The sequence below is a fragment of the Moschus berezovskii genome, chromosome 22, assembly GCF_049115385.1.
Source record: "Moschus berezovskii isolate FMDL1 chromosome 22, NW_MosBer_1.0, whole genome shotgun sequence".
NCBI lineage: Eukaryota > Metazoa > Chordata > Mammalia > Artiodactyla > Moschidae > Moschus > Moschus berezovskii.
Genome location: NC_142481.1, coordinates 24,061,928 through 24,075,214, shown reverse-complemented (window position 1 = coordinate 24,075,214; position 13,287 = coordinate 24,061,928). Strand labels below are relative to the sequence as shown.

At 39.5% G+C, this 13,287-nt stretch overlaps 1 protein-coding gene across 3 annotated transcripts in view; it reads right to left on the bottom strand.

The window, feature by feature from the left end:
- IST1 (IST1 factor associated with ESCRT-III) overlaps positions 1–13,287 on the bottom strand; it is a 40,217-nt gene that overhangs the window by 20,905 nt on the left and 6,025 nt on the right. Inside the window, exon 2 of one of the 3 annotated variants that reach the window (XM_088830129.1) lies at positions 13,023–13,167. The exons of the other annotated variants lie outside the window; for them this stretch is intronic. The gene's annotated coding sequence lies outside the window, so the exon portion shown is untranslated. The remainder of the gene's footprint in view (positions 1–13,022; positions 13,168–13,287) is intronic. 3 annotated transcript variants of the gene reach the window in all.

Here is a 13,287-nt window from a genome sequence, read left to right as displayed (position 1 = left end):
AACAAAAAAATATCTAGCCCAAAATGTCAAGGGTCAAGATTAAGAAACCTGCTCTACCTAAAAGACATGTAACCTACTCAGGGATGTTACAGAATTCTTTCTAGGGAGAAGGAAAAGCCTAAGTCAAGTCCTAAAGGACAAACAAAATTCATAAAGTAAAAACACGGTGTGACTATCTCAGGCAGAGGGAGTGATACATCTAAAATCCAGGTACCAGAGAGAACGAGAAGTTTTATGAGAAACAAGTTCAGTCCAGTTGAAATATGACATTAATTACGGTTTATGCCACCTGCCTCATAATCCTTAACTGAAAATGTCAATTCAAAAATTAGAAGATGTCAGGTGCTACAGTAGGTTCTGTGCTACCGAGATCCATACAGTATCCTTGTTCTGAAGACATTCATAACCAGAGATAGATGGGAAGCAGAAAGACAGGTAGAAAAAAAGGTAACTAAGGCTGTCATATACTCTACCAGCCACCTGCCCAAGATCAGCCAGCAACTAAGTGGATAAGAGTTCAGAATAAAATCTAAGTGCATCTGAATTCAAAAATCTAAAAAAACAATCATAATAGGGACAGAAAATAGTTATACAAGTAGTTGTAGAAGTCCCATTCAGTTCAGTTCAGTTGCTCAGTCGTGTCCGACTCTCCGCGACCCCATGAATCACAGCACGCCAGGCCTCCCTGTCCATCACCAACTCCCGGAGTACACTCAAACTCATGTCCACAGAGTCAGTGATGCCATCCAGCCATCTCATTCTCCGTCGTCCCCTTCTCCTCCTGCCCCCAACCTTTCCCAGCATCAGAGTCTTTTCCAGTGAGTCAACTCGTCGCATGAGGTGGCCAAAGTATTGCAGTTTCAGAAGGAAACCTAGGAAACTTTGGGAGGCCACTGTAAGTTTAAAAAAAAGCTATTGGAACAGTGTTCAACGAAGCAGGCTTGTTTAATTATAAAACCATAAACAGAACCACAAGATATGCCCCAGGCCATTATTGTTCAGTTGCTCTGTCATGTCCGACTGTTTGCGACCCCATGGACTGCAGCACGCCAGGCTTCCCTGTCCTTCACCATCTCCAGGAGCTTGCTCAAACTCATGTCCATTGAGTTGGTGACACCATCCAACCACCTCTTCCTCTGTCATCCCCTTCTTCTCCTGTCTTCAACCTTTCCCAGTATCAGGGTCTTTTCTAATAAGCCAGCTCTTTGCATCAGGTGGCCAAAGTATTAGAGTTGCAGCATCAGTCCTTCCAATGAATATTCAGGGTTGATTGCCTTTAGGACTGACTGATTTGCTCACCCTGCTGTCCAAGGGACTCTCAATAGTCTTCTTTAATACCGCAGTTCGAAAGCATCAATTCTGCGGTGAAGATGACAACGTAAGAAGTAGACAGCTGATCCAAGATCGGGATCTGATTCGTACAATTGTTCATTACGTTTTCTTCCTGGTTTTTTATGGGGTCGCAAAGAGTCGGACACGACTGAGTGACTGAACTGAACTGATACATGAATCAAATGTTTTTCTATCATGGGCATGATCTTATGCAAATTTTATAAATCAATCATATTGTTGGGTTGTGGTCAATTACCTATATCCAGTACCTCTAGTTTACCTTGGTGGGTTTCTCCCCTTCAAGGCTCTGATTGGCTGGCTCTTACAAAGTTTATTTTAGAAGAAAGGAATTATAGCTCTGTCTGGGCTACTACTGATAATCATTAGATAAGACCAACTCATTTGGCCAAACAAACATATTTATTCTGACCCTGGCCATAAATATGAATCTTCCCTTAAGGTTACTCAAGCTCAATAAGAGCAACAGGCTAAATCCTGGTCAAAAAAAAAGTAAACTCTAGACTATTAATAGGGATGCTTCCTCAGTTATGGGATGGATTTATCTGGCTAATACCAAGCTATGGTCGTTTATACTAAAGGCCACCCTTATGCTGAGAACAATTAAATCATACTAAAGATAATCAACCTAATATCACTAGAAAATTAGGCTGTCTTATGAAAACTGCCAATGTACCATTTCTCATAAAAGACAGTGATTGATATGGAACAGACTGGGTCAGAAGACCAGAAATACACTGGCTGGAACCTAACAGAACTAAATGGCTTTGTGGGTCCAATCTATGACCCTGGCTTCCACCAGACTGGCTAGGAAGGTATACTTTAGGATTCCCCTGGGTTCAAGGCCACTTCTGTACAAACTTAGATATGACTCCAGCAAATTTACCATCAATACGAACTTGATGGACCAAGAGATCTCTATTTCACTGGTATGATCACTTAGCAGCTATTTTTCCACCTTCCGTAGGACTGGAAAATGTTATTTCTCACATTGAAGCTTTTCCAAAATTCACTCAAAAGGCATTAAAAGATTAACGCAACCAAGCTATTAGCCCACGAAACTGAGGTCTCTGTGGTAAGAAAAGCTGTCTTACAAAATCATATGGCCCTTACTATCCTTACAGCATCTCAAGGGGACACCTGTGCTATAATTCAAACTGAATGCTGTGTTTATAAACCAGATGAATCATCTAATGAGTGCTGTTTTAGGAAGATGATTTGGTTCTGAAAGCTCATGGCTTAAATCCCTATCTGAAACTTTAATCACATTAGTAACTGTTATTACTTGTAATGTGTTTATAAGATTTGTCTTTTGTACTATATAATGCATAACCACGCCTTCATCCAAATTAATGATAACTGAACATCTTAAAAAAATAGATCACATTCATAACACAAAATAATTGCAATAGCATGATTCTAGGTATGGGAAGAGGCAACAAGGGAAATAACTCCTGGATCCTATATACAAAGACTCTTTTTTTATTTATAAATGGGCCTAATTCCATTGATTAGGAAATTAATACCTGGAGTGACATATCAATGAAGATCTTTTACGTGATCTGGGATGAGCCTCCCAGCATCATGGGATGAAAAAAAAAAAAGGTCATGAAATGTCTCCCAAATATGGTCGAATTTATCACCATGAGGTTCAATTCAGATCAGTCGCTTAGTCGTGTCCGACTCTGCGACTCCAGGGACTTCGGCATGCCAGGCCTCCCTGTCCATCACCAACTCCCTAAGTTCACTCAAACTCATGTCCATTGAGTCGGTGATGCCATCCAACCATCTCATCCTCTGTCATCCCCTTCTCCTCCCACCTTCAATCTTTCCCAGCAACAGGATCTTTTCCAGTGAGTCAACTCTTCCATGAGGTGGCCAAAGTATTGGAGTTTCAGCTTTAGCATCAGTCCTTCCTATGAATATTCAGGATTGATTTCCAAACCAGGATTGACTGGTTTGATCTTCTTGCATCCAAGGGACTCTCAAGAGTCTTCTCCAACAACATAGTTAAAAACCATCAATTCTTCAGCACTCAATATTTTTTATGGTCCACCTTTCACATCCGTACATGACTAAAAAAACCATAGCTTTGACTAGATGGACCTTTGTTGGCGAAGTAATGTCTCTGCTTTTTAATATGCGTCTAGTTGGTCATAGCTTTTCTTCCAAGGAGCAGGCATCTTTTAATTTCATGGCTGCAGTCATCATGTGCAGTGATTTTGGAGCCCAAGAAAATAAAGTCTGTCACTGTTTTGTTTCCCCATCTACTTACCATGAAGTGATGGGACCAGATGCCATGATCTTAGTTTTCTGAATATTGAGCTTTAAGCCAACTTTTTCACTCTCCTCTTTCACTTTCATCAAGAGGCTCTTTAGTTCTGCCTCGCTTTCTGCCATAAGGGTGGTATCATCTGCATATCTGAGGTTATTGATACTTCTCCCGGCAATCTTGATTCCAGCTTGTCCTTCTTCCAGTCCAGCGTTTCTTGCGATGTACTCTGCATATAAGTTAAATAAGCAGGGTGACAATACACAACTTTGGCGTGTATTAGCCTTTCCCGATTTGGAACCAGTCTGCTGTTTCATGTCCAGTTCTAACTGTTGCTTCCTGACGTGCGCACAGATTTCTCAAGAGGCAGGTCAGGTGGTCTGGTATCCCCATCTCTTTCAGAATTTTCCACAGTTGGTTGTGGTCCACACAGTCAAAGACTTTGGCACAGTCAATAAAGCAAAAGTAGATGTTTTTCTGGAACTCTCTTCCTTTTTCTATTATCCAGTGGATGCTGGCAATTTGATCTCTGGTTCCTCTGCCTTTTCTAAATCCAGCTTGAACATCTGGAAGTTCACAGTTCATGTACTATTGAAGCCTGGCTTGGAGAATTTGAGCATTACTTTACTGGAGTGTGAGATGAGTGTAAGTGTGCGGTAGTCCGAGCATTCGTTGGCTCTGCCTTTCTCTGGGATTGGAATGAAAACTGACCTTCTCCAGTCCTGTGGCCACTGCTGAGTTTTCCAAATTTGCTGGGATATTGACTGCAGCACTTTCACAGCATCATCTTTTAGGATCTGAAACAGCTCAAATGGAATTCCATCACGTACACTAGCTTTGTTTGTAGTGATGCCTCCTAAGGCCCACTTGACTTCACATTCCAGGATGTCTGGCTCTAGGTGAGTGACCACACCATCGTGATTATCTGGGTCGTGAAGATCTTTCTTGTATAGTTTTTTGTATAGTTTCATGCAAAGGTGGGCACAATAAAGGACAGAAATGGTACAGACCTAACAGAAGCTGAAGAGATTAAGGAGAGCTGGCAAGAATACAGGGAAGAACTATTACCATGGGGAGGCGTTAGTAAATGAAAATAGTTCCTGCCCTATCAATAAACAAGAAATGTCACGGCCATCAAGCAATTTCTGGCCTCCAAATGTGAATGAGGGCTCCATCCAACAGATGCTGCCACCCCCCAACGGTGACTGCTGGGCGGGGGAGGGGGGATATTGATGCAAAAAAGCAGCCATCTGCCACTCCTTCAGATGAACAAGGAAACAATTTAGCCCTGGGTAGATGAGGTGCATGACAAGCCACTCCAGTACTCTTGCCTAGAAAATCCCATGGACAGAGGAGCCTGGTGGGCTGCAGTCCATGGGGTCGCTACGAGTCAGACATGACTGAGTGACTTCACTTTCACTTTTCACTTTCACACATTGGAGAAGGAGGTGGCAACCCACTCCAGTGTTCTTGCCTGGAGAATCCCAGGGACGGGGGAACCTGGTGGGCTGCCGTCTATGGGGTCACACAGAGTTGGACACGACTGAAGTGACTTAGCAGCAGTAGCAGCAGATGAGGTGCATATGAAAAGGAATGAATTCAGTGAGTCCAGAGGCTTGCCTCTTCCCATACATAGAATGCGAAACTCCTTAACTTGATAACCTCATCTTTGATGTTCAAACTGCCTGCTCCCTTTGTTACAAACTTGTTCACAGCCTCATTTCCCCTCCTGCCTCCTTAAAACAGTCTCTCAGAACTGAGGTGCTGTCTCCTGGACTGCAGTTCTCACTTTGCCCCAAACAAAACTTAACTAGCAACTCTCAAGTTGTGCATATTTTTTAGTCAACACCTATATGTGAACTCTTTTCAAATCTAAGGAATTTGGACTAACACTAAAACCAAATCTATCTCAGAAAGACGTAATTTGGAATTTCTATCAAAAAAAAAGTAATATAAATAAATTCATTTGCCTCCTTAGAAAAGTAAAATGTTAACTCCTCAGTAAACATTATCAGAATAGGTATCTAAAGTGGCTAGACAGTGAAAGACACAACACAAAGAGACAGGTAATAAATGGTAGCTTTAGCAACATGAAGAAACTCTGGAGGATATAAAGACACCTCTATTTTACATATTTGTCAAAGATGGGTCAACATCCACAAATGCTAGTTTGGGACCATGCTCAAACATGGGAACAAAAGGAACCCAATCAAATGAACAGGGACTTAGGTGCTAAAATTTCCTGAAAGAGGAACTGAACGTTTTATGCTACAAATATAAATCCAACATTGTGAAGGAAGTTGAAAATACCGAAGAGGTGTCTATATTTCACAGTGAATCTTTTGGCTGGGATTGTGAGGAGAGACTTTCTCTTCCCCCAAAATCCTACTGTAAACCTACTACAGAAAATAGATAAAAATAAACCTAAATTACTAATCTTATGATTCAGGAATAACATCTTTCAGATTTACAAAAGTAAAATCATAAGGCCCCTTTAAAGGAGTCTAACAATCAGGGTACCAGCTAGAAACACACAGTATCCACAACCTGGTTAAAGTGAGGAGAATTCAATAAAGATACTACTTATAAAGGCGTGGGTAACATTTAAAGAAAAGAACAATGAATACTGAACTGCCCCAGAACCATAAATACATTTAGGCCTGAATGGGCAAGATGAAGAAGTGGAACCTGGGGAGCGCAGCTATCCAGAAAGGGCCACCAGCAAAGAATTACACTGGCGGAGGCGCAAACAATTTGCACTGAGCCCTCATTCCTCCTGCAGGTCCATCTATCCCTTAACTGGAAGCCAGGAAGCAAAGGGGCCCACACACACGGTACACATGAATGAGCCTCCAGGGATATAGATCAGAGGGGAGAAAAGTATGTGGTTTTGGAGGAGGAAACAGAAGATATCCAGCCAAAGACTTGATTTTTACACAAGACCAAAGAAGCCAGAAACTAGAGCTAACAAAGCAACCTCTGGTTCACACTGTACTAAGACTTGTTAACCAAGCTAGAAAACTTAAGCTAAATGGTGTTTCTACAGTAATACAGGAACATAATTTAAGTTATTACAATATAATCTCTAAAGTCCCTTTCAACCCTAAGGTTCTGCAGGACACTAAATATTCTATTGTACTGAAACAGGCAAAAAAGGATAAATAATCAAGATTAATCCTCAAGACAGCACTTGAAAATCGTTATTTCTTGAAAGAAACATAATTTGTACACCCACGTTCATAGCAGCATTATTCATTATAGCTGAAAAGTGGAAAAAATCTGTCCAATGAAACATGAATGGATAAACAAATGTATATATATGTGTGTGTGTGGAATACTAATATTAATATAGTTCAATAGTCCATCCTGTAGCACATCAAAGAACTTTCTTCCATTTAAGGTTAATAATATTCTATTCATCTATCAGTATTCTAACAGTATTAGCCTATTAGTATTTAATAATATGTATGTCTTAATAGTAAATATACACATATACCTTAGGATCCTGCAATTCTATTCATGGACATATACCCCCAAGAAAATGTGTACAGAACCCATGAAGACACAGGTATATGGATTCTGTGGTAGTAAGGAGGTGGACGAATGCCAAATCTCCATTACAAAAAGAAAGATAAAATGTAACACAAACATGACAGAATACTATCCAGCCAACAGAATTAATGAACCAGCTATATATACTTATAGCAACATGAAGAGTCCTTAAAAGCAGAAGAAAAAAAGTAAAGAACAGGGAGGGTTCTAGGTTCAATTCCTTTCACTGAATGAAGCTATAAATCCTGAAAAGCATATATGGAGCAGCTTTTTGAGGATTCTGAAAAGTAAATAATAGAAGCTGGATAGAAACCAAATTAGATGCACCAATAAAGTGGCAGTGAGTTTATCAGTTTTTCTATTTCCTAGATGCAAGGCAGTCTGAAACCAAAAGTGAGCACTGACACAGGAAAGTACAAACAGCAAGAGAAGCTCAACTCTCTAGTCCTGTCTTGAGAAGCCAGAAAGAGGATCCCTGGTGTGGACAAACTGAGTGAAATACACCAAATCAGTAAAGTCAACTCACAGAAAAAACAATCAACGTACATCAATGCTGAGATTATACAGTTGCTAGAATTAATTGACAAAGGCTTTAAAGCAGCTACTGTAAAAATATTTCAACAATTGGACTACACTTAAAAAATAAATTTAGAAAACACTGCAACAAGTAAGGGCAAATACTCTTGAAATGAATGACTAGAAAATCTCAGTAAAGAAACAAAAAACATCGAGAGGAAACAATTTTTTTTTGGCCCTCTGTGCACCTTGCAAGATCTTCGTTCCTCGAACAGAGATCAAACCCAGCCCCTAAACCCAGGTCCTGGCAGTGAAAGCACCGAGTGAGAACCACTGGATCACCAGGGAATTCCTGAGGAAACAAAATTGAGAACTGAAAAATACAATAATCAAAAGAGGGGCTTCCCTGGTGGCTCAGCGGTAAAGAATCTGCTTGTCAATGCAGGAGACATCGGTTTAATCCCTGACCTGGGAAGATCCCATATACCACAGAGCAACTAAACCTGTGCACCACAACTACTGAGCCTGCGCTTCAGAGCTGGGGAACTGCGACTACTGAAGCCTGCATGCTCTAGAGCCTGTGCTCCACAAAAGATGCCACCTCAATGAGAAGTTCGCACACAGCAACAACAGAGTAGCCCCCGCTTGCCTCAATTAGGGAAAAGCCAACACAGCATCAGAGACCCAGCACAGTCAAAAATAAATAAAATCTGTTTTAAAAAGTGTTTAAAACTCACCCTATGGGCTGGATAGCAGAAAGGAAATGACAATGGAAAGTGCCAATGCACTTGAACATAGATCAATACTAAGTATTCAATCTGAAAAAGAGATTAAAAAGATACACTGAAAAAAGTGATCAAAGTCTCAAATATCGTAGAAATAGCAAAGAGTCTAGTATTGCATCATCAGAATCTCAGAAGGATAGGAGAAACAGTTTGGTGTCCAAAAACTTTTGGAAATATACTGGGTGAAAACTCTCCAAATTTAGCAAAATAAATAAATCTACAGACTAAAAAACTCAGAGCTCTCTGAACTGAATAATCCCAAAGAAACATATGCTCAGAATCATCTTAATCAAACTGCTGAAAACTAAAGACAAAATTTTAAAATACTGAAAGCAGCCAAAGAAAAACACATTACCTACAGATCATTTATTCAAATAATAAGACTTCCCATCAGAAACCACAGAGGCCAAAAGGAAGTATGACCAGAAAAGAACTGTCAACCCAGAATTCTATAACTAGTGAATATACCCTTCAGAAATACAGGGGAAATGAGTCATTCTCCAGTATTCCCAGGTGGTTCAGTGGTAAAGTATCTACCTCCCAATGCAAGAGACAAAGGAGATGCAACTTCCATCCCTGAGTCAGGAATACCCTATGGAGGAGGAAATGGCAATCCACTCCAGTATTCTTGCTGGGAAACTCCCATGGACAAAGGAGTCTGGTAGGCTACAGTCCATGAGATCACAAAGAATCGGACACTACTCAGCACACACACAAGTCACTCTCAGATGAGGGAACATTAATAAGAAAACTTGGAACACTAAAATAAAGGAAGAAATGGCAAATATTTATATCTTACATTACAGAATTGGCAAATATCTGGGTAAATACAATAAATGACTGTTCTCTTCAGTCTCTTATTTGACAATTAAAAGCAAAACTAATAACACGGATGGGTTTTTTCCAACACATGTAAACATAATACATAAGATAACCACAACATAATGGTATAAAGAGGTAGGGAGCAAGGTAAAGGAACCTACATGATATTTCTATTAATATATTCCACAAGAAGTGATAAAATACTAAGTAGATTGTGAAGTTAAGTATGTCCAGTATAACTTCTAGATTGACCAGTAAAACATACTATATCAAAAAAAGACTAAAAAGCTGGACAGATTTTAAACTTGACGACTAAACTGTACAAATAACCCAAGATAAGGCATGCAAGCAGTAAGAGAAATGAAAAACAGAAAACAAATAATAAAGTGGTAGACCTAAATTCAAATATACTAATTACATAAGTAGAAATGATCTAAATATGACAATTTAAAAAACAGATTGTCAGAATTGTAACTATGTATGGTGACAGATGTTAACAAGGCTTACCACCAGATGGTTCAAAAAATGACCAAATTATATAATGCCAAGATTAAATTCACATTGATAATGTAGAAAGGTTAAAAGGATGAAAAATAGTATATCACGTAAACAGTAGTCAAAAGAAAGCTGAAAGTTGTACCTTTCAACCCCCTCCACCCATTTCATTACAAACTTCCAGTTATAAAATACTGTAAATGAGTCATGGGATGTTATGTACAATGCGGTATGGTGACTATGATTAATACTGTATTATATATTTTGAACTGTGGGGTTGGAGATGACTCTTCAGAGTCCCTTGGACTGCAAGGAGATCAAACCAGTCAATCCTAAAGGAAATCAACCCTGAATATCATTGGAAGGACTGATGCTGAAGCTCCAATATTTTGGCCACCTGATGCGAAGAGCTAACTCATTGGAAAAGATCCTGATCCTGGGAAAGATTGAGGGCCAGAGGAGAAGGGGACAACAGAGGACGAGATGGTTGGATGGCATCACTGACTCAATGGACATGAGTCTGAGCAAGCTCTGGGAGATGGTGAAGGACAAGGAAGCCTGGCATACTGCAGTCCAAGGGGCTGCAGAAAGTCAGAGACAACTGAGCAACAACAAATTACAAAGTTACTAAGAAAATAATTTTTCTTCCCATTTTTTTGGCCTTGCAGCTGGGAATGTGGGATGTGGGATCTCAAGTTCCCCGACCAGAGATTGAACCTGCACCCCCTCCAATAGAAATGCAGAGTCTTAACCACTGGATCACCAGGGAAACCCAAGAGAATGAATCTTAAAAGTTCTCATCAAAAGAGGAAAAAACTGTAACTATGTATGGTGACAGATGTTAACTAGACTTACTGATGGTATCACTGACTCAATGGACATGAATCTGAGCAAACTCAGGAGATGGAGGACAAGGAAGCCTAGTGTCGTAAAGAGTTGGACTCGACTTAGAGACTGAACAACAAAAACTTAATGTGGTAATCATTTTGCAATACATACAAATATGAAATCATTATGTTGTACACCTGAAACTAATAAAAAGTTATATATCAATAATATTCCAACTTTAAAAAAAGCTGAAGGGGCTATACTGTTAGACAAAGTAGACTTCAGCAGGATAAACCAGGGATACAAAGGGACATTATATAATCACAGAAGGGTGGATTCACAAAGAAAATATAACAACCTAATAGTGAATGCACAATAAAGCTTCAAAATACAAGAAACAACAAAAGGCAGATAGGACAGGACAAAGAAACAAATCCTTAACTGTAGTTGGACACTTCAACATACTTCCCTTTAAAATTTCTTAAACTAGGATACACAGCAAGAGTACAGAACTAAACACCAGTAATAACCCACTATATCTCACTGACATTTACAGAACACTCCACTCAACACAGCAATGCACAGGGAACATTTATGAACATAGACCACATCCTGGGTTACAAAACAAATTTTAACAAATTAAACAGAACTGAAGTGAAGTCACCCAAGGTATATTCTTTAACCGCAATAGAAATTAACCTAAAATCAGTAATAAGAAAGATAACAGAAAATCTCAAAACACTTGTAAATTAAACACTATACTTCTAAATAATACATGTCAAAGAGGAAGTTTCAAGTGGAAATTATTTTTAAAAGTTTAAACTGCAAGAAAATGAAAATTAATAACATCAAAATGTGTGTGTGAAGCTAAAGCAGTGCTTGGGGAAATTTTATAATTTTAAATGCTCACATTAGAAAAGAAGGAAGGTCTGAGAGACAGTTTTTTGAGGCAGAAGCCTGGTGTGTGTCTCTTTGCCTGACAAAGCAATAAAGTTATTCTTTTCTACTTCCTGCCCCCCCCCCAAAAAAAGGAAAAGAAAGGTCTCAAATTAGTAAACTAAGCTTCCACAAGTAACTGTAAAGAGAAAAATTAACCCAAAGCAAGCAGAAAGAAACAATTAAAAGGTAAAAACCAATGAAACTAAGAAGAGGAAAATCAATGAAATCAAATACAGGTTCTTCGGAAAAAGGAAGGATGGAAGTGGTGGGGGACACACATATTACCAGTATCAGGATTGAAAAAGAGGGATATCATTACAGGGCCTATAAATACTAAAAGGGACATTATTACTAACTTGGGCTTTCCAAATGATGCAGTGGTCAAGAATCCGCCTACCAATGCAAGAGCTCAAGAGATGTTGGTTACAGAGTCCCTGGAGTAGGAAATGGCATCCCACTCCAGTATTCCTCCCTGGAAAATTCCATGGACAGAGGAGCCTGAAGCAATACATTTCATGGGATCACAGAGTCAGAAACAACTGAACACAAGTACACACACATATTACTAATTTACACCTATAAATTCAACAATGAGATAAAATGGACAAATCTGTTAGAAATGCAATTTACCAAAACTGACACATAAAGGAACTATATTCAACATTTGTAATAACCTATAACAAAAAAATCTGAAAAAGTAAATATATGAATGACAATCACTTTGCAGTACATCTGAAACTAACACAACATTGTAAGTCAACTACAAGTAAAAAAACTGGACTGCCTTGCTGGTACAGTGACTAGTAATCTGCCTATCAATGCAGGGGACATGAGTTTGATCCCTGGTCTGGAAGATTTCACGTGCCACGAAGCAACTAAGCCAGTGCACCACAACTACTGAAGCCTGAGCACTCTAGGGCCCTTGAGTGACAACTACTGAGTGAGTCCTTATGCTGCAGCTACTGAAGCCGAAGAGCCTAGAACCTGTCCTTCAAAACAAGAGAAGTCACCACAATGAGAAGTACATGCAGCACAACTAAAAGTAGCCCCCACTCATCGCAACTAGAGAAAGCTCAAGTGCAGCAATGAAGACCCAGAGCAACCAAAAAGTAAAATAAGTAATTTTTTAAAAGTTGACTCAAAAGAAATACAAAATATACCTGCCCCTTATACATGACAAAAATTGAATCTAAAATTAAGAACTATTCCGAAAGAAAATCCAGGCCCAAGTGGCTTCTCTGTTAAACACTTAAGGAAACTTAGCTCCGATATTTACATGAACCCTCACACCTCAAGAACTTCCCAGATGGCTCAGCTGCCAAGCATGATCCCTGGGTCAGGAAGATCTCCTGGAGAAGGAAATGGCAATCCAGTATTCTTGCCTGGAGAAGCCTGGCGGGCTACAGTCCAAGGGTCACAAAAGAGTAGGACACTAGACTTAGAGTCCAAAAACAACAACATACCTTAAAAAGCTGGTATGAGGATTAAATGAAAAATTGTGGATTTTAGGGCATTTCCTGGAGGTTCAATGGCTAGGACTCCACACTTTTCACTGACTAGAGCCACAGTCAATTCCTGGTGGGGGTACTAAGATCCTGCAAGCAAGCCCTGGAAGGTGGCAAAAAAATAAGTAAAACTTCAGTCAACTGACCCATACTTAAAGAAAAGGTCTAATCATCTAAAGATTAACTGATACGTTATTAGCTAATAGCTGGTGGCCCACTAGTT